We start from the raw sequence: 21,432 nt of genomic DNA, 5'->3' as shown, positions 1-21,432 counted from the left end.
GGGGAAAGTTTTATATGTGTGGAAGATCTTATTGAAAGATTTGTATAGACCCAGCTAACAATTTGTTCCGACTTTTTTGCGAATTCGGAACGAAACTCTGCTCAAGTAACCGATTCTGATGACGAATTCGTACCGAAATCGGAATAAAATTGTGTGAAGTTGCACAAGAATTCGGAAAGTATTGTCGAAAAAAATTCGGAAAGAACATTCAAGTTCCTTTACGAGTTAAAAACTAATTCGGAAGAAAAAATGGAAATTTTGAAGGAATTTTCGATTTTCTAAACGATTTCGGACAAAACTCTAAAGAAAAATTCAAAAAATGGACAGAAAATAAAGATATTTTCGGACACTTTTTCAGAAGTTGATCCGAAGTTCGGAAAACATTCTGAATACTTAGAAAAGTTTTATTCGAAAATCGGAAAAAATTCTGGTGATTTTTACGAAAGAGTCTGGAAATGTTCTTCTATGTATAGAAGTCCAGAGGAGCAACGTTTTTGTGTAGAAGGCGTGAGAAAGCTATGGACTATATTCTAAGTAAAGAAGATCATGGGAAGATATTTTCAGTAAAGAGGGCATGAGGAAGGTCTTCTAAGTAATGAAGGCCTGAGGAAGGTCTTTAATGCACAGAAGGCCTGGGGAAGGTCATTTAATTAAAAAAAATATTTGAAGTACATAAGGTCTGAGGGAGATCTTTTATGTAATTAAGAAGGCCTGTGGAAGGGGGTGCTATGTATGAGAGGCCTGGGGAAGTTCTTCTATGTGCCGAAGGTATGAGTAAGTTTTTCGATGTATATATTGCCTGAAGAAGGTAGGCCTTCTATGTATAGATTAACTATGTAGAGAAGGTCTGAGGAGGGGTACCTATGTATACAAGGCTTTGGGAAGTCTTCAATGTAGGGAATGTTTCTTATGTAAAGAAGGTCTGAAAGGTTTTCCATGTAAAAAAGAAGAAGAAATAAGATTTTCTATATATAGAAGAAGTTCTTCTATGTATAGAAGGTCTGAGAGACTATAAAACGTCTGTACTTAGAAAACGCCCAAGGAAGCTATTCTATCTGTAGTGGGAGGATTATATATAATGTATAGAATGCTTGAGGAAGGTATACAGTGTGTATACGTCTTGAGGGAGGAATGTTTCTTATGTAAGGAAGGTTTGAAAGGTTTTCCATGTAAAGAAGAAGAAGAAATAAGATTTTCTATGTATAGAGGAAGTTCTTCTATGTATAGAAGGTCTGAGAGATAATAAAACGTCTCTACTTAGAAAAGGCCCAAGAAAGGTATTCTATCTGTAGTATGTGGATTATATAATGCATAGATTGCCTGAGGAAGGTATACAGTGGTTATACGTCTTGAGGGAGGAATTCTATGAATATATGGTTTTCTATGTACACAAGGTCTGGGTTAGGTTTTTTATATATAGAAGGTTTGTTGAAGTGTTTCTATGGATAGGAGGCCTTTGCAGGATGGATTGTTTGAAGAATTTGACAGCAATCTAGAACCACTTTTATTCACCATCTAAAGACTTATAATGATTTATTTTTTTAAATATTTTTTTTATCCATATGGTAATTTTTTTCGAGTCAGAAATTTTTTAAAGAATTTCATTCAAAGATCTAAAAACTCAGAAGATTTTTGGATTTCTAAAGAATTTTTATACACCATCTATAGACCCATAAGAGTGGATTTTTTTTAAAGAAATTTTATGCACCATCTATAGACCCATAAGCGTGAATTTTTTAAAGAATTTTTATGCACCATCTATAGACCCATAAGAGTGGATTTTTTTAAGAATTTTTATACACCATCCGTAGACCCATAAGCGTGGATTTTTTAAAGAATTTTTATACACCATCCGTAGACCCATAAACGTGGATTTTTTAAAGAATTTTTATACACCATCTATAAACCCATAAGAGTGGATTTTTTTAAAGAAATTTTATGCACCATCTATAGACCCATAAGAGTGGATTTTTTAAAGAATTTTATACACCATCTATAGACCCATAAGAGTGGATTTTTTAAAGAATTTTTATACACCATCCGTAGACCCATAAGCGTGGATTTTTTAAAGAATTTTTATACACCATCCGTAGACCCATAAGCGTGGATTTTTTAAAGAATTTTTATACTCCATCCGTAGACCCATAAAATTCTTAAAAATATCCAGGATTATGGGTCTACAGATAATGTATAATTTTGTATAAAAATTCCTTATAGGTCTGTAGACCCATCTCGGGTTTAGGTCCAATAAGATAAACATATCTCGTGCAAAACTTATCGGTATTGAACCTTTTGTTCGATAAACCGTTCGCTTCCTATCGCCTAAATACCCCCCAATGCAGTAATTGATTGATATCAACCAATAACAAAAGAACTTTCGAAGTAATAGCTGAATAAAGCTCGAAACAAATTTCAAAACATTTGCTGCAATGACATCAAAAATATTGCGGCAACAACAAAAAACAATAACACTGAAGTGTGGTGATGATGGTCTAAACAAAACAAAAGTGACAAGGTGCAAAAAAAAAAAGGAACTGAACTGAATGTTGGGTTGTGAAATTTGCGCGCGCTTTATTAAAATTTCACAAAATTGCAAATCAAAACAAAAATGCTGAAAAAACAACAACAATGAAAAAATCACTGTGACATGCAAAATTGCAATTTTTGATGTGTTTGTTGTTGTTGCTGTTGGTGTTTGGCATTTAAACGAATTTTAGTTTTTTTTTGTTCTTGTTATTCGAAATTTTTTGATGTGAAAAAGCTTTGGTGGTAAAATTGGGGGGGAGGAGGAGGAGGTTTTTTGCTCAAATTGCGTTTTCCGATGAAATTATCGACTTCAATGGGCCACAAAAAAAAAAAAAAAAAAAAACAATATCATGAAACAAGTGGCCCAGTAATGTTGTGTACGGACATGGGGTACAGTTCGAAGGGGGGTTTTGTGTTATATAGAAAAAGAAAATTGTAACACAAAGTTAATGGCGATCAGCTAATTAATTTGTATATGTATGTATGTACATGTATGTATGTGTCTTTCATGTAATTTACGTTGTTACAATTTACTTTCTTTAGATTTAACTGTAGAAAGGCCCTCTTGAAATTTGGTCTACTTTAAAGTGAAGAACCAAAATGGCCCTCTGCAGACCCTTCAAAACTAAATTATAATAAATATCTTTAAGGTAGACCTGGTCGAACATTCTATACCCTCCATCATGAGGTGAACATTAAAATGCCTAAAATCGATCGGTACTTCGACACCTCCGAACCATAGTATGCTAAGTCTGAAAAGTAAGTTTTTCAGTAGAAGCTCTCAAAGTATGGAAGTTTCATATATCTTACGGGCCATGCTAAGTACATTTTTGCTTATAACTTTGGTTTGGATTGGCCGATGATTACCAAAACTTCAGGGAATTTAAATTAAGGACCGTAGTATCTAAAAACGTAAAGAACTTTAAAACATGCTAAGTCGATTTAGCATACTATTGTTCGGAGGCGTCGACTTATATGGGGACTATGTCATTGTCAATTGATGTCTGAGAAAATGGAATTGGGCCATGGAAATACCGAAATTGAGGTTTACTGATCTTAGTTGGAAATTTTTTACCAAAAAGCATTTTACCCGACGTCCTGGAATGCGAAACTAGATCCATCGTAATGATAAAAAATACCACTTCGGATGAAATAAACGGCAACAAGTCCACGCTTATGGGGCTATAGATGGTGTATAAAAAATTAAAAAAAAATCACAGTTCTGGGACTATATATTGTGTATAAAAATTTAAATTTAAATTTAGATGGTGTATTCAAATACTTTAAAAATCAACGCTTATGGGGAAATATATGTTGTATTTAAATTCTTTAAAAAAATCCACGCTTATGAGTTGTAAAGGGTGTATAAAAATTCTTTTAAAAATCCAAGCTTAAGGAGTTACAGTTGGTGTATAAAAATTCTTTTTAAAATCCCCGCTTAAGGAGTTACAGTTGGTGTATAAAAATTCTTTAAAAAAATCAACGCTTATGTCGCTATAGATAGTTTAAACAAATAATTTAAAAAATCCTTGTTAATGAATCTATAGATGGTGTATATAAAAAATCTTTAAAAAATCACGCTTTTGGGCCTATAAATCGTGCATACACATTCTTTAAAAATCCACCCTGACGAGGCTATATATGTGGTGGTACCGTAATGAGAACACAAAATACCATATTACACCCAATTTCATTTCATAGGAAAATGTGTCAAAAATCCCCATATACACTTATAAGTGGGTCATTATTACAAATTATTAGTACGAAAATGTGCAAACCAAGACAATTCGGTTGGAAGACATTCCCAAAAATCTCCAAAAGGGGTATACCGTTATATGGTATTAATACCAATATTAATAATTTTTAGTACATATTACATATTACGGATATGTGTTATTCAGTGAGAACCCAAAATACCAAATTACACCCAATTCGGTTGGAAAACGTGTCAAAAATACCGAATATTTGGGGTACCGTTATATGGGGTCTATACCAAAACGTGGACCGATATATCCCATTTGCAATACAATACCTTCCGCAGGTCGTATATCTTCCTCAGGCAGGTTTGGATGGTCTACTACATATAGAATAGTACCTTCCAGTAATTCCCACTTGAATTCAGTAATTCCCACTTGAATTGCAAAAATATTAAGTTGGGGAAAGAGATATCCATCATTTTTTCGGCAGATGGCTGTACTGATAGATTTCTCGTAAAATATCGATCAAACAATTTCAGATTTATTCTCGTTGGAAGGGTGACATTTCGCAGTAAAAAATATATGTTGCTGTTTTTGTTTGGTGCATTCAGTTGTGAGTTGCAGGGTGTTAAAAATGGAAGTGAACAAAGAGAAAATTCGCTTACAGTTTTTCTTTGACAAAGGTGGAAATGCAAACCAAGCGACTAAAATTGTGAATGGTGTTTATGGTTCCGATACTGTAACAACCAATTATTGGCAATTTTGGTTTCGTAGATTCCGTTCATGAATTTTTGATGTTAAAGATGCACCTCGCACAGGTATGCTGGTCGTCAAAAATGTCGATAAAATCGGAGAAATTATCGAAGTTGATCGGCATGTTAGCAGTCGTAACATCGTCCAGGGGCTAAAAAAGTCGAAAGACATTGTTAGTCTATACAATTAAATTTATCAGTTGGCTTATTCGATATCGAATGTTGTTAAAAGTTACAGAATAGGTCCGTCAGAAACAGTGACATAAATGACAAATTTCCGACGTATAATACATACGCCAGAAACGTCGGAAACCCACCCAAAACCATTAGATTTTTGACAAAATAGCTATTTCCATTAATTAATTTGGAAATTACGTATGCTTTACTCACCCGAATTTCTTCTCCGTACGCCTCTATAAATAGAAAAACTTCTTCAGACCTTCAATACACCTTCCGCAAGTGTTCTACACAAAAAATAACCTCATTGCGCATTCTATGAAGAGAAGACTGTCATCAGGACTTTTATAAAAAAGTTTTCTATAAATATAAGACCATTCCCTAGGCTATATTCGGGCCTCATTCAGTAGTTCCCTCTCGAGTTGCAAAAATATAATTATATTTGTTGACCTTACAAAAACAATGACATTACACAAATCAAATAGGAATAACAAATGCAACTTGCCATTCATTCGATTCGATTTTGAATTATATTCTTATATAAAAATAAAAAAACAATAACATCGCGCATGAAAATAAAACCGGAAAATAAACGTGAAGCAAGCCAGCAAGAAAAACAAGAACAAGAAAAATTGTAAACAAATCATTAAACAATTTGCACATTTTCTGTTGTATATCCCGGCCTTTTTGCCGGTCTCACACCATACCAATAACAACAATGAAGCGCACATTATTTAGTCGTTGTCGCAGTCTTTTGTTGTGTTCCACCAGCCAACCCCCCTTTTACCCTGCACTCAATCATCAGTCTATTGGCCGGCATAAAGAGTCACATGCATTCTGTGTTGTGTGCACGCGCATTTCTACAATGGTTGGGTGTGTGTGTGTGTGTGTGTATGTGCTGCCAATGGATTCCTTTTATTATTATTTTTATTAGGCAAACACAATACACACAACAACAACAAAAGACAACAATCACACACATTCGCACACACACAACACAACATCTTGAAATTACTACGAAAAGCTTTTAATTTCGCATATTTCGTGAAATGTTGTAAGTTGGCATTTTTTCCTTTTTTTCTGTTGTTGCATTTCATTTTGTATTTGTTAGAAGAAAAAAAAAACAAATTAAGTTGTCGTTCAATTTCATCAGGAATGAAACCAAAAAGCTCGCAGCACAACACACCACCACCTCTCGTTTGTCGTGTATGTCGTTCATGCCTGTACTTCAGATTGTGTGTGCTGACTTTGCTCGTTTCATCGGTTGCTGCTTATACTTCCAATTGGAATTATTGCGCTGTACTCTCAATTGTGTGCTCTCTCTTGTCTGTACTACCTCAACGTCTGTTCGTTTCGTTTGTTTATTTACGCTGCTGAGTAGCAACAAACACCCGTTGTCGCCGCTGTTGTGTTTCGCTGTTTGTGTTCGTGTGTATTTACCGAAATTGTTTTGAGTGCAATGGCTTTCGAGTGAAAAAAGGTAAATAAACAGAGAGGAAAGAGCAACGGTATTTTATTTGAGAGGCAAATCGTCTCTCAAACATCAGTCAGTGATGGTATTTCAAATGGTTGTTTCAATTTTGTACGAAATGGTAATGAAAATGGTACAAATATTTGTAGGGGAATAGAAAGATAATGTAGTGTTTGAATCCAATTGGGATATGCATTTATCTTGAAATAAACACTGAAATTCAGAATTAGGTTCAATTCAAGAAATGTTTTTATAGTTGAACTTCAATAAAAAAATTGTTCACTTAGTCCGCATATAATGGTCCCGTTTTAGTATATCCTACTTAACTATGTTGTCAAGGTATTATAGTTATGTGTGTCCCCAAGAGTTTGTAACGCCGCGTATACCGATCGTCAGATATCGACTAGCTCGGTCAATCTAGACATGTGTGTCCGTCCGTTTGTCCATTATAATTTGTAAACACGACACAGTTATGGAATAACCGTCACGAAATTTTGCATGTAGGACGGATTCTGGCCAAAGACCAACCCTAGTGTTAATATTTAGGAGATCAAATGGTACAAAAAAATTTTATATGTGTCTGGTCTCTCTAGAGACTACAATTATGACCCGAACACCACGACTGTTTTTATAAAGATCGGTCAATATTGAGCGGATCAAATGGACTCGGACTTTTGTGTGAAAAATAAAAAAAACTTCTTTTATAAATAGAACGTCTAAAGAAAGTATTCGTTGTACACACGGCCCCCTATGTATAGACGGAAAATGTACTTTATATATTAAAGGTCTAGGAGAAGTTTTGTGTGTATAGATGTCTGAAAAATGTATTTTTGTATAAAAGTTGTTCGTTGAGCAGTAGGTCAGATAAATGTATTCTCTGTGTCTCTTTAGAATGGTCTGGCAAAGCTCTTATAAGTACATAAGGTCGTATATATGACTTTTCTGCGTTGTAGTCCTGAGGAAGGGGTATAGAAAGAAAGCCTGAGAGATTCCACGAATAAAAGGACTTGGGGAAAAAGTATGAGAGGTCTGTGGAAAGTCTTCTTTGTAAGGAGGGTCTGAGGAAGAAAATCTACCATCTAAAAGGTATTTCAAAACATGGACCTATGCCTTCAAACATAACTTTCTTTCTGCAAATATAGTTTTCATTTTCCAAGAGCCCGAAATGACAAATTAAAACTGCGACTGAGTATTTAAAAATAACAAACATTCTAGGATTAGAGGCAACCTCTGTGCAATTTGGAAATTTCCATCTTAATTATTGTAATCTGAATCGCCATTTCAGAAAACAATTAGACGGACATGCAGACCATACAATAAATAAGACTATGATACATTGACTGTGGGTGAAAAATTTTTTTGGGGATGAAAGCCTTTGGTTGGTATTGTGGGAACCCAGAAAACCAATTTTGCCATAGGTAAAAATACTGAGTTATGGCGTAATACGCTGATGACGCTGCTATATATTAAAATCACCTTTATACATGGATTTGAAGTTACTATCATATGTGGAACATTTGATCACTTTAAGATCAAATTTTTTTGCCAAGTAAGTCTTCCACGAGCCTCGTTTTAAACTTATCAATGTAATTCAATACATTTCGTATTCAAATTTAGTTTGCCAATACCTGATTCTACCCTAAAAATATTTCTGTATTATATTACCATATTATTTATTCTTATATTCAGCTATCAGTTTTTTATTCAAGAAATATGTATTCTTTAAAAACCAGAGGATATGGATATTTCAGGTATTTTGATGGTCCTAAACACATTTTTCAAACGATGTAACTTGTAATTCAGCATTCCGGGTTCTTAAAGGACAATAAACTTCTTCCTAGAATATTTTTAATATAGGCCCATTTCTTGTAAAATCCCCATATTTCTTGTCAAAGATCGCAAACCATTTTCCTTTTGTTGAAATTCCGAATTTTCCAACCAGACCAACTACATTTAAGTGGTACCCAAATCTTATGTCAATATCATGTCCCGCGTTATATATATGAAATTGTATCCTTATGTATGTGCAGTTTAGTAATTAATGTTGGGTCTTCCTGCAAAAAAATATATCAATATAGTTCCACATTTTGGTATAACATCGGCTGAAAAAAATGGACTATAATTATTCCCTACACAACCATATTGTCAGGGTATTACAGCTTTTGCAGCCCCAAGAGTTTGTAACGTCCTAGACCCACCTTTAAGTATACCGATCGTCATAACTCGACTAGCTGAGTCGATCTAGACATGTGTGTCCGTCCGTACGTCTGTTCATTATACAGTAATGGATCAATCTTCACGAAATTTTGCATGTAAGATGGGTTCTGCCCAATGAAGACCCCTGTTGTTTTTGCTAAAGATCGGTTAATATTTAGGGGATAACATGGAGCAACAACTTTATTTTTGTCTGATGTGGGAGTTACACTCAAATATTTACAGGTGCTTACGTATTCAGATATTATTTAGTAACCCATTACCACATTAGAGGGCGGGATTAGCGCCGATCGCTTTGAAATTGTCCATCAGGTTCCAGTGATGGTCAAGGACAATGCCTATAATTGTCGGTGATTATCAGATAATAATTTTGGAATGAAGTGGACCGAAAACTTATTTTTTGTATTTTTTAGGGTCGATCGACCACAACAAAACCCACGGTGAAAGTAATCTGGACAAGTAATTAGAAGGCCTGTACTGAATATTAGTAATATTTTTAGCCTCTAGTCGGTCAAAAGGGTGCAAATATCGCGAAACAGAAAGTTAGATTTTCATGGAAGTTGTGTAGGGTTTCATATGGTCGGCCCCGTCCGACTATACTGCTCCGCTCACTGTTTTTTTTTATTTTGGCAAATCTTCCTACCACAAATTATAAACGTCGGTCGAAATATGGCTAAGCCCTCCATATAAAAGTTCATTCCAATTATATATAATTGGTGTAAATTTCCATGATCTTGGCTACCAGTTGATAACGCCAGATACAAATACGCGGCTAGGAAATTTATTGCAGTAAGCCATATTCGCTCAAGTTTTGTGCAGTTGCTGAAAACACATATCCTCTATGTCATGACCATAACGCTCCGAATTGGCGGTGACAGTTGTTCTACCGAAGACGTAACGTCCAATCACACCTTCGCACCTAATAGCGCACCAAAGAGTGACTTTTTCTGCATGTAAAGACCTCTCTTTAATTACTTCAGGATTCTCGAAATCCCAAATACGACAAATTTGTTTTTGTACAGTTCCACGGAGTGAGAAATGTGTTTCATAGCTGAAGAAATCACGAAATGGATATCCTTGTACTTGCTTTGTGTATAAACATTTAAAAATTGAAGTGTTTGTAAATTATTTGCTATTCCTAGTGTATTATATTGTATTAGGGTTCATCTTTTTCGCATTTTCGTTTACCCTCTGGAATTTGTTTGTTAAAATTTTGCAGAAAGTGGCTGTAGGTTTTTATATAATATTATATTTTAACCAGTGAGCGGAGCAGTATAGTCGGACGGGGCCGACCATATAATACCCTACACAACTTCCACGAAAATCCAACTTTGCGTTATTTGCACCATTTTGAAACCTGACTAAAGGTCAACAAATATTACTAATCTTCAGTAGACGAGGGCTGTACTTGTCCAGATTCTCTTTACCGTGGGATATGTTGTGATGTTGGAATTTCAAATGTGGCCTAAAGATCGACTAAAAAAAATAAAATAAAAAAACACAAAATGTTATGTTTTCGGTCCACTTCATCCCAAAATTATTATCTGATCATCACCGAAAGTTATAGGTGTTGTCCTTGACCATAACTGAAATCTCATGGAAATTTTCAAAGCGATCAGCGCTATATTTCCGCCCTCTAGTGTGGTTTTGGGTTACTGAATAATGTCTGAATACGTAAGCACATGTAAATTTAAGTGTAGCTCCCACATCTGAGTACATACAATAATATAATTGGTATTAATTTAAAGGTCAACCACTCCTCTTGAAGATACTATCAACTTTTTGGGTCTAGGTCCTTCAGTGGCAAATTTATACATTGGCCCATAACTGTGGCCTGTATCGTTTTTTACATATTATAACGGACAAGCGGACGGACACACATGTCTAGATCGACTCAGCTAGTCGAGATATGACGATCGGTATTTTGAATTGAATTTAGCCCATATTTGAAAAAATCGTTCCAATCGATATATACAATATATCCCTCCTATCACCATGGTATAACGAACATGTACACAAAATAGTACAACAACAATTAAATTCTCATCACACATTAAAGAGAGAGCAACACTCATGCAAGGTTGTATAATTTAGTCTATAAATTTAAATTTGAAAATTCTACAATTTCAAAAATTTTAATATATTCTGCAATATTTGCTAAACTGAATTAATTTTTTCCACAGAAAAAATATTAATTTATAAATCATAAACAAAGGAAATCCATAAATTCATTACCACAATTTTATACCTAATTCACTTTTTTGGGAAATCTTCTACAAGAAAATCGGTAATTACCATTTATTACCTAACCAACTACCTGGGTTTCTTTTTTCTAATTAATTTATGATGCAAAGATTTGGAAGGATTTAAATTTGTTAGAGTGGAAAAGTAAGCAAAATTCCCATGTGATGTGTATTAGTAAAAAACCTATGGGTTAAAAAGTCACATCTTGTAATCGTTAAGTGTTTATGGCATTGGATAATCCTAAGAACAGAACGTGTCAATGAAATATTTAAAAAATGTGCAACAGATAATACTTTCGGGAAATTTTAAAAGGGACAAAATTAAAAGAATTGGTTGAGGAGAGACAACATGTGTGTTGTAGTTTATAACGTCAACATTTTCGAACCTGATGACATTTTTGAAGGTAATCGTATTAATTGTTGGAGGTTCCGTAAGTGGTGGACAAATGTGTCACATCTTCGGACTTGATCTGAGTTAGGTAAATATATAACGATTCTGAATTGACTTGATATGAGATAAAAAATTTTCAGAATATATTCGCTTTGTGATGGAACTACCATCTTCGGACATACTATAGTTTTGGTAAAAATTTTATGTTGTTCAATGTTTGGATTAAATAATGTTTCAATATTTTATCAAAATGTTCATTAAAATAAAAAAAAATGTTGATAGGTTCGGACGGTCTGAGAATTTATTATCAAAATGTTCATTAAAATAAATAAAAATGTTAATAGGTTCGGATGTAGTAATTCATTTGTAAATATAATTCCGAACTACAGTCACTCTGTTTGGCTAGGAAAATTTGTCTAGGACCTTGAACATACCAAAAATGTAATGAGCTATATAGAAACTAAGTATATGTTTACACATAATCCCCATACACAGGTCACTCGTCATTTTCGATATTCAAAATGTTCTCGGTATAAGTTGTTTACCCACCAAGGTCCCAGAGTGCCAAATTACAGACTAAAAAATGCAGATAAAAGTGGCTGGACCTTTATATAGAAGATTTATATTAGATCCAAATTGGCACCCAATGGAAATAAACCTGTTTATTGGCAGTCACAAAACTTAATCGGAGTAACTACATTCCGTACTCATAATCCTCAAATGTTATCAATTGAATTATAATCGGAACTACAAGTTGGCCATTAAAACTTCTTCATATTTTTCAGTAAACTGTATATTTTTCTGGGCACATAAATTTCTGGAAAATTACTTGTTCGTCTTCTAGCCAATCATTCGATGCTCTGTATTTCTGAACTTTGCGAACCTATCATCGATGTTATTTTTAGGCAAAAAAACAAAGAAAATAATTATAATAGTAATATATTAGGTTGGGGAAAAAGAAATCCATTAATTTTTTATGAGCTATAGGACTTTATTTAACAAGCTTCGAAATGTCCAAATGATTTATTGCCATAGAAGTCCTGCTCTCCATATGCAAAAATCTCTAGTAGACAATTTTTACAATTCTCCTAGATACCAATTTTATCATTAAAGAAATTTTGCAACGCAAAAAAATTATAATTGCGTGGTGCCAAGTCCGGACTGTATGACGGATGCATTAAAACTGCCCAATCAAGTTCCCGAAGTCTCTGGCGTGTCTTCAAACGGTCCAGTTGTTGACGATAGAGATCAAAATTTACCGTTTGGGCATATGGAACCAACTCATAAAAAATAATCCACTTCCACTCCCACCAAATGCATAGTTGAACCTTCCTGGCCTTTAGCTCTGGTTTGGCCACCGATTGAGGTCCTTCACCGCTCTTTGACCACGATCTTTTTCGTACAGGGTTATCATATGTTATCTATTTCTCATCTCCTGTCACCATCCGTTTAAGAAATGGGTCTCATTCCGTTTGGCCAAGGCTTCGCAGATGAAAATTCGATCCATTCTATTTTTTTCTGTTTATTGGTGTGGCACTTCCAAACATCGAGATTCTCTTTTTTAATCCAGCTTTGTACAAATGATTTAAAAAATTTTATGGTCGATTTTTAGCTCCTGGGTGATGTTACGGTTGTTAACATACCGGTCAACTTCGATAATTTCTCCGATTTTATCGACATTTTCATAATGGATTTCTTTTTCCCCCATCTAATATATTTGAAATGTAGAATAAAATCATGCCATTTAAAAAAAATAGAAGACATTTTTCGATTCTAATATTAGAAGAGATTTTAATATGTACTATGTCCATTTTCAAATTTTTAAGATTTTTGAATATTTTACTTTTTTTACTCTGCACGACCAATAAATAATCGAAAATAATGGAAAGTATTTTGAAATTCCAATTCATTTTATTATTACCTGAAAATTTTAATCACAATTTAAATGAAAAAAAATTAATTTGTCACTACATCTTATTATCTAGGAAGAAGAATTTGTTTCTAATTTGAATTTTTGTTCTTAATGTTTATTGGGGATTTGTGGAAGAAACCCATCTTTTTTATTATTTTTCTTTTACTAAAATAAATTTGTTTTTAATTTTTTTTCTGATGAATATTTAAAAAAAGTCCTAATTCTATTGTATATTTTTATATTTTATTTTAAGGCAATTTTCAAAATTCTACTACTAAAATTTAAGGTATTATATTTAATAAAAACCAACAAAATAAAACATCACTCAATTCTTCTTTTAAATTCCGTTACTCAGAAACCCAAACAATCTCAAACTCTTCTGCAAATTGTTTAGCTCTTTCTACCAGAGAGCAAAGTTATTTCTTTTATTTACAAATAAACCGGCATTTGCCATGCAAACACATGCACACACACTAAAGCAACAACAAATCAATAGCAACGGCACTCACTTGTTTTACTATTGGGTTCTCTTTCTCCAATAGTTTTGTACGGTTGAGTGTGTTTGCGTTGAGAGAGTGAGCAATTACATTGTATGGTTTTGTTAGTGCCAACCGTGTGTGTGTGTTTGTTGAGTTCTTTGCCTGCTCTGTTGTCGACGTCAGCGACGACGACATCGCAGTCGTCGTCATTTCATCGGTGTTGGGTTGAAGACAACTTTTGGCGCGTTCATACCGACACTTCACTGTGGGATTTTCATGTGAACGGTCGTGTGTGGTGTTGCGTTTCTTTTCTTCCCCCCTTAGCGCCTTCACTGTTCAGCGAGCGCTAGACTACAACTTAAGCAAAATCAACTCACTGTGCCTGCTGAACTTAACGCCAGAAAAGAAATTTATTTTAGCAACAACAACTACTACAACAAAAAGAGACTTTCTAGACAAGACCAAAAAAACACACACAACAACAACTACTACGGCTACTACTACTACTATTTTTATTTAAGTACAATTCTATACGCGCGCTCAGAGCTCAATATTAGAACATTGACTGTGAAGAGACAACGTCGTCGTCTTCTTCGTCGTCGCCACCATCGTCAATCAGTCAGTCTGTTGGTGAGCCACCAGCCAAAAGCAGAAGAAATAGTGTGAATTTGTGTGTTCACACAACAAGAATAGAAAATCAAGAACATTTCTCGTTGCCGTCGTCGTCGTCGGTCGTCGTGGTCGATCGAAAATACTTTCGTGAGAACTTTTTCTCGGTGTAAAAGAATAAAAAACGAGCCAAGCAACCAACGAAACCAATGTTGTTGCTGTGCCTGTGTCTGCCTGCTGACGGTAAAGAAGAATAATAATAATAAAAAGAAATAATACTACACATAGTTGGCTCGACCGGCTCGACGAATGTGTATAAGTGTGGTGATGTGCCTGTGCGACAGAGAATCACAGAAAATATAGCAAGCAACCAAAACTTAACAACAAATCAAACAAGAAATCATTTCCTTTTCAAACACAAAACCCACAACAACACAGTGCGACAGAGGCGCGGATAGCCTAACGCGAACAAGAATTATTTAATAAAAAAAATAAAAGAACCCCCCTAGTAGTAAAAAAAAATTTACAGCTCGAATAAAAAAGCAAAGAAAATATATTTATTAAAAATAAATACTAAATAATTACGGTCGGAAAAAATATTAACAAAAATAAAAATTAAGTGAAAACTATTGCTATACTACTAGAGACTGTTTCTCAGATAAAGAAAAAAAAAAAAAAAACAATTGAAGTGTTTTGTGTAAAAAGTGAAGGAAAATATTTATAAGAAATTTTTGGAAAGAAAAAATAAAAAAATTAATTGGTGGTCATGCCAAACAAACTTGAAAACAACATCAGCAACAACAACAAAAAAATATTTAAGCGGAAAAAATTTGAAAAATTCTCTAACCGCTTTAATAAGTTTATAACAACAAATTAAGTTACAAAGAAAAATAAGAAAAATTTTTATTAAAATAAAGAAGCCAAGACTTTGGCATAAAATATAAATAAAAATAATAACATACAAGACCTAACACAAGTTTTGTGCTCCAGTGTGAAAAAACCAAAAAATCTGTGCTTCTTCAATTCTCTATTTGACAACGACGACGAATTGCAACACCAACAACATCATCATCGCACATAGCAAAAAAGAAACAAAGTGTGTTTACAGTTAATTATAACAGCAACAACACAATATAAACAAACAACAGAAGAATATAGAAAAAAAGTAAAAAAATTGAAACAAAGTTTGAAGAAAAACAACTTTGCAAGAAACTGTAGTGTGAAAAAAAGAAAGAAAGAAAATATATAAGAATTAAATCAAATACATAAAGAAGAAAAAATATTTTTTGACCAAAAAATTAAGTTTGACCCTTGAAACAAAAAGTTCCCGCTTTATTGCTAAAACACGAAGGATTATTTTTTATTTCAATTTCCTCGCAACCAGCACTACTGCATCCCCATCATCATCAATCCTGACAACACAACATTACCTCTACTATATATTCGACATATATAGCAGCAGCAACAATTTGGATTATCTTTAAAAAAATATTTATTTTTGAATAAGCCTTTTAACAATAAGACAACAAAAGGTGAGAATTTGTTTTTTGTTTTAATTTTTTATGAATTAGAAAAAAATAGGAATTATATTAAGATATTTTTTTAGATGTTATTTTTTTAAAAATCTGAAATTTTAAATTTTGGAAACTAAAAAACAATAGAGGCAATAAGGAATTATAAAAATATTAAGGAATACGTTTTGGAAAAAATAAATCAGACAAATTTTTTGTGACAATTATTTTTTATATATACCTATATTTTTTTTAATTAAGTTCAAATTTGAAACAAAAATATTTTTTAATGTTCAAGAAATATTCCATTTTTTTCACTAACATTTTTACCAAATGTTTTTTTTATTTAAAAATTATTTTGAAATTATAAAAAATTAAAAATCTTCAATATTTCAAAAAAACTAGACTCAATTATTTGATTAAATAATTTGTCAATTTTGAAATTTCATTGTCTCTTCGGTTTCAATTATAAAAAAAATATTTAATTTAATTGCAAAATAATGAAAAATATTTGAATAAAAATATGAAGCATTATTTTTTTAATAACATAATTTCGAATTCTTAATAAAGAAGTCATTCGCATTTATTTCAATATTTATTCGAAGTGTCTATTTTTTAAGCTACTTTCCCAACAATTATTTTTTATTTGATTCTAAATAATTTTGAAAAATATTTAAAAATCATATAAAAATGTTTTGAAACCCAATTTAAAATTAATAATATGTTGTTTTTGATCTAGTGATCATTAACACTTTTGTCTAAAAAATTTTTTAAATGAAAAAATGTATTTTTTTTAAAGACAAAATATACGTTTATTTAATTGCTAAAATTGCATTTTATTTATTTTCAACATAACCAAAGAAAATGGTTCCAACAAAGAAAATGGTTCCAAAAACGTTCATTTTAAAATATTTACAGATTAATTTTTAATTTTTTTATAGAAAAAATAAGTTTTTTTTTTTCAAAATTTCCAAAAAAAAGTGTGTTCGGCACTTTATTTAAAATATAAATCAACTTCTATTTTTTGTTGTGAAAAAATATAAACCAAATAATTACAGAAAATTTATAAAAATTTTTTTATTTTTTTAGAATAAGATACGTTTTTTTTTAATTTTGATTTCGGTTAATTTTTTTATGTTTTAAACGATATCTGTTACTTTGAAGTGATTAAAAGAAGTACAATTTTATTTTCCTTTAGAAATTTTAAAACATTTTCGTAACTAAAAAATAGTCAAATTCCGAATTTTCTAAATATTTATAAAATTTTTTTCTTTCATTATTTCTAGATTTTTTACGTCACATATTTGAGCTTTTTCGTGCAATTATTTCTCTTTTATTATTAACTTTAATTATTTTTTATCAATTGCCTTTTTCTAGTTTTTATTTTGAAATATTTCGATTTTTTGATATCATTTCACAACCCATTGCGTATAATCCGGATTTTCTCAAAAATCCGGATTGTAAAGATATGTTACTTTTTATTTTAAGAAAAAATGGTACCTATTATATTCAAAGTTCATATTTTTGAAATGAAAAATTTTCATTTTTAATAAAAACATAAAAATAATTAAATTATCACCAAATTAATATAAATTTTAATCAATTAATAAAACTCGATAATCCGGAAATCTCGGTAATCCGGATTGGGGTCTGCAATCAATTATCCGGATTAGCGAGTTTTTACTGTATTTCGATTTTTTGATATCTAATTAATTTTTTCGGTTTTAACCCCATAGCTAGAATTTTAGTTGAGGAATACATTAATATTTTGTTTTTTTTGTCAAAATGATCGAAAATATTTTCGTAATAATTTTCTTAAAAATAGAGTATTTTTTTTGTTTTGATCAGACCTACCCCAATATTTACATTTATTTTAATTAAAAAAACTACAAAAGCAATTGAAATCCCCCACTAAATAAACCCCACTTTAAAACACAGTGCATAACATAACATCAATTGTCGTCTTTACATATTTTTGTGAAAAAAATAAACAAATAACTAAAAAAAGAAAATGGCAAAAATTCTAACGGCACAAAAATTCCTTTGAAACGACAACGACACTCTTTTTTGCTTCTTTTTCTTTTATTATTGTGAATGATCGATCGATTACATCGTGTTTATTTACATTGCCTGCACGAACGAACGCATCACCTAAATATTGATGAGAGTAGTTGTTGTGTGTAGTGCCCATCGTCAACAACAAAAACAACAGTATTGCACTCTCAACTTCAATTGCATTGCTCCATCTTCTTCTCCTCCTCCTCCAAGTGTTTATGTTTATTAAAATTTGTGTGGCTAGTGAGATGAGATCAACCACTGTTATATGTAAAAGAAGAGAGCACTCACACACACCTTACTCCTCCCCCACACAAAGTGTTTATTATTATTATTAAATGCGTTGTTGTTGCTGTGCAGTGCATTTACTAAACGAAGTTTTGTTTATTTACCTTTTTTGTTTGCCTTCGTCTCTCGGGGGTTTTTTGTGTTTGTTGTGATTATTTATTAGCAAAAAGTGCGCGCTTAGTTTGGCTCGTTTGTGAAATTAATGCATTCATGCATGCACACATATGCAAATATTGTGATCTTGCACCTTTAAACGAAAAAGTGGAATATTTTTTTTGCATTTTGTGATATTTTTAAATATTTTAAAATAAAAAAAGGACACCTCTTTCTCTAAAAATTTAAATTATTAGAATAAAAAATAAAATATTTTGTGGCAAAAAATAAATAAATAAATTCTTATTTCCAAAAATTTATATTTTGTACAAAGTAACTTTTTTTTAATAATTTTTTTATTATTAAAAAATTTTAACTTTTAAAAAAAAAATTAATTTATTAAATAATTATTATTTTTTTAACTAAAATTTTTATTTTTTGATACAAATTTTTATTTTTTTTTAAATATTACATTTCTATACGACATTTTTCTATTTTTATTTCATAAATTCTAAGTAATTTTAATTATTTATAGTTTTCTTCATGTCTGTATATTTATTTATAAAAAATTCGTCATGCTATTTTCTTTCCCTATTTTATTTTTTAATGAAAAATTCCTCTGATTATAGATTCCAAGAATTTTTTTATTTACAAAAATTATCATGTTTACAGTATTCTTGTTGTTGTTATTTTTTCTTATTAATTTTATACTACAAATCAACACACAAACACACACATCTCTACAAATATACAGTGACGTTAAAAAAAGTCATTAGTGCATTATTAATGCTAATTATTGATTGGAATACAACAACAGCAACAACCGAGCAAAAAAGCTTCAATTAAAAAGATTAAAATAAAAATTTTAATCTATAGTAAATTATAAGCCACACAGCCATTTGTATGTCGTGTTGTGTGATGGTCAATCCCACCTTAACAATTGTGTTTTTTTTCTATCCTAACGTGATTGTTGTGTGATCAACTGGGGGGGCTTAACTAGGCGCCAAAAATCCATCACCAACAACAACAACAACTGTAACAAAACATTTAAAAATAACGTTCGTGTTTTTTTATTTTTTGCAAAACAACCTCAAAATCGTTAAAACATAACAACGAATTACTGTTATTTCAAACAAAATACCACTAAACGCCCACCAAAACACAGACATGGCAAAAAAAAAAATAATATTACAACGGCGTCATCGTCATCATCATCATATTGGCGTCGTCGCCGTCCATGTTAGCTTCTTTAAATAGAACATAAAAGGGAATCCAGAAAACATAAAATGTACTCTCGGGATGTTGTTGTCCATGTCGTTGTATGGCATCATCTATACATGACACTTACACATTACAATTAATTTAGTGTGGCTCCCACCAATGGTCATTATTACAACAAATCCGCAAAAAAAGGCAACAACAACACATCACCTAATATTCTATTTCACTTGTCTCCCATGTTGTTCGTCGTTCCTATAACCTTTGTAACATATGTTTTCCCGGTCTTATTGTTATTTTTCTTTTTTTGCCCACATACAACAAGTCATTTACACCTTGTTCTTTTTATCCCCACTCTGCTCTCCACAACAATGCCGCTCTCTCTCCCCTGCCGCAATAATGGTGCATTAGAAATCACACATATTGCAAATAATTTAATAACAACAAAAAACTGCACTGAAATCAAATCTCTTTATTCTTTGTTTTTTCTCCTTACTCTTGCCTTAAGGCCGAATGTATACTCCTCTCCCCAAGAAGACGACGACAATTACGACGGCCATAGTCAAGCCTTTCTCTATTGTGTTGTGTTGGTTGTGTAATGACAGTGTTCGTTTGTTGTTATTATTATTACAAATGCAGTCGGCAACAAAGAACAATGCACAACCGAACGCCACTTGTTTTGTTATGATTGTTGTTGTTGGTGGTTGGGGGATATATCTTAGCTTATTGAGTGAGTGGTGGGGGAGAAGAGAACATCAATGTAGTTTAAGGAAGAGAAATTATTATAATGTCTGGAGGTTAACGGATCTATGTAATTTTGCACACATGCCATACTACCACTACTATTGAAGAATCTCAATCGATCACCACCAACCATTATGTGTGGGTGGGTTTTGATGACGTTGATGAGCCGTTGTCTGAGAAAAATGGTTGTTGTTATTGGATAATGACGACATATAGAGGAATTATAGATTGTAATGCAGAGATTTTTTGCATTGTTTTTACTATACTTCCCTGTTTTAATAGTGGGTGTCGGATGTTGCAGAGCTACTGTATGCATGCATATGTTCGCTTCTTTAATGAAGGCGTATTGAAAATGTCAAATAAGAGATTTTTAAAGGCAATGACGGTATTTATGTTTAGAGAGGAGACAGCAAATGTGTCGCAATTAGTGTAAATTGCATTAGAAACATTTTAGAAAGAAATGCAAATAATTAGGGGAGAGGGGGGCACCTTTGAACGTGGGGCAGCTTTGAACAGCGCTCATAAAATCTTGGTTTAATATTTTTCCGACCCGCAACCACATTTTTGTATATGGCAATCTTGTTCTCTATATGCGTAAACCACTTTGGCTTGCTTTTTCAGTTGTCGAAAAATTGTCCATGGGTGACCATGTTTTCTCAGTGTAATTGTAAACTTTTATTCATTTGGTTGTAAGGGCGCAGGAAGAATTCTGTGATAGTTTTCTTTCGTCAAACAAATTTTTTGCATTCCAAAAATCATTTCAAACATAACTAATGTAATTTCTTTCATATATATTTATTACAAAAAAAGTTATTTTAAATTTCCGTAAAATGCCATGGGTGGGGCACCTTTGAACATGCCCATTAAACTCGAGTAAAAAAAGGAGTTTTTAACTTTTGGCTTCGATTTCTCAAAATTTCAAATGGGCTAATATGATTACGAAATTAAATGTATTTTTCACCATATTAATTTTTGTTTTTAAGTCATTTTATGTTTTAATAACTTTTGATCTAAATTTTTAAAATTTTGAACATTTTTTATATATTTTTAAT

This window comes from Musca vetustissima, unplaced genomic scaffold (assembly GCF_032173495.1).
Source record: "Musca vetustissima isolate MV318-11 ecotype Yass unplaced genomic scaffold, APGP_CSIRO_Mvet_v1 utg66489, whole genome shotgun sequence".
Lineage (NCBI taxonomy): Eukaryota > Metazoa > Arthropoda > Insecta > Diptera > Muscidae > Musca > Musca vetustissima.
This window is presented reverse-complemented; position numbering follows the sequence as displayed.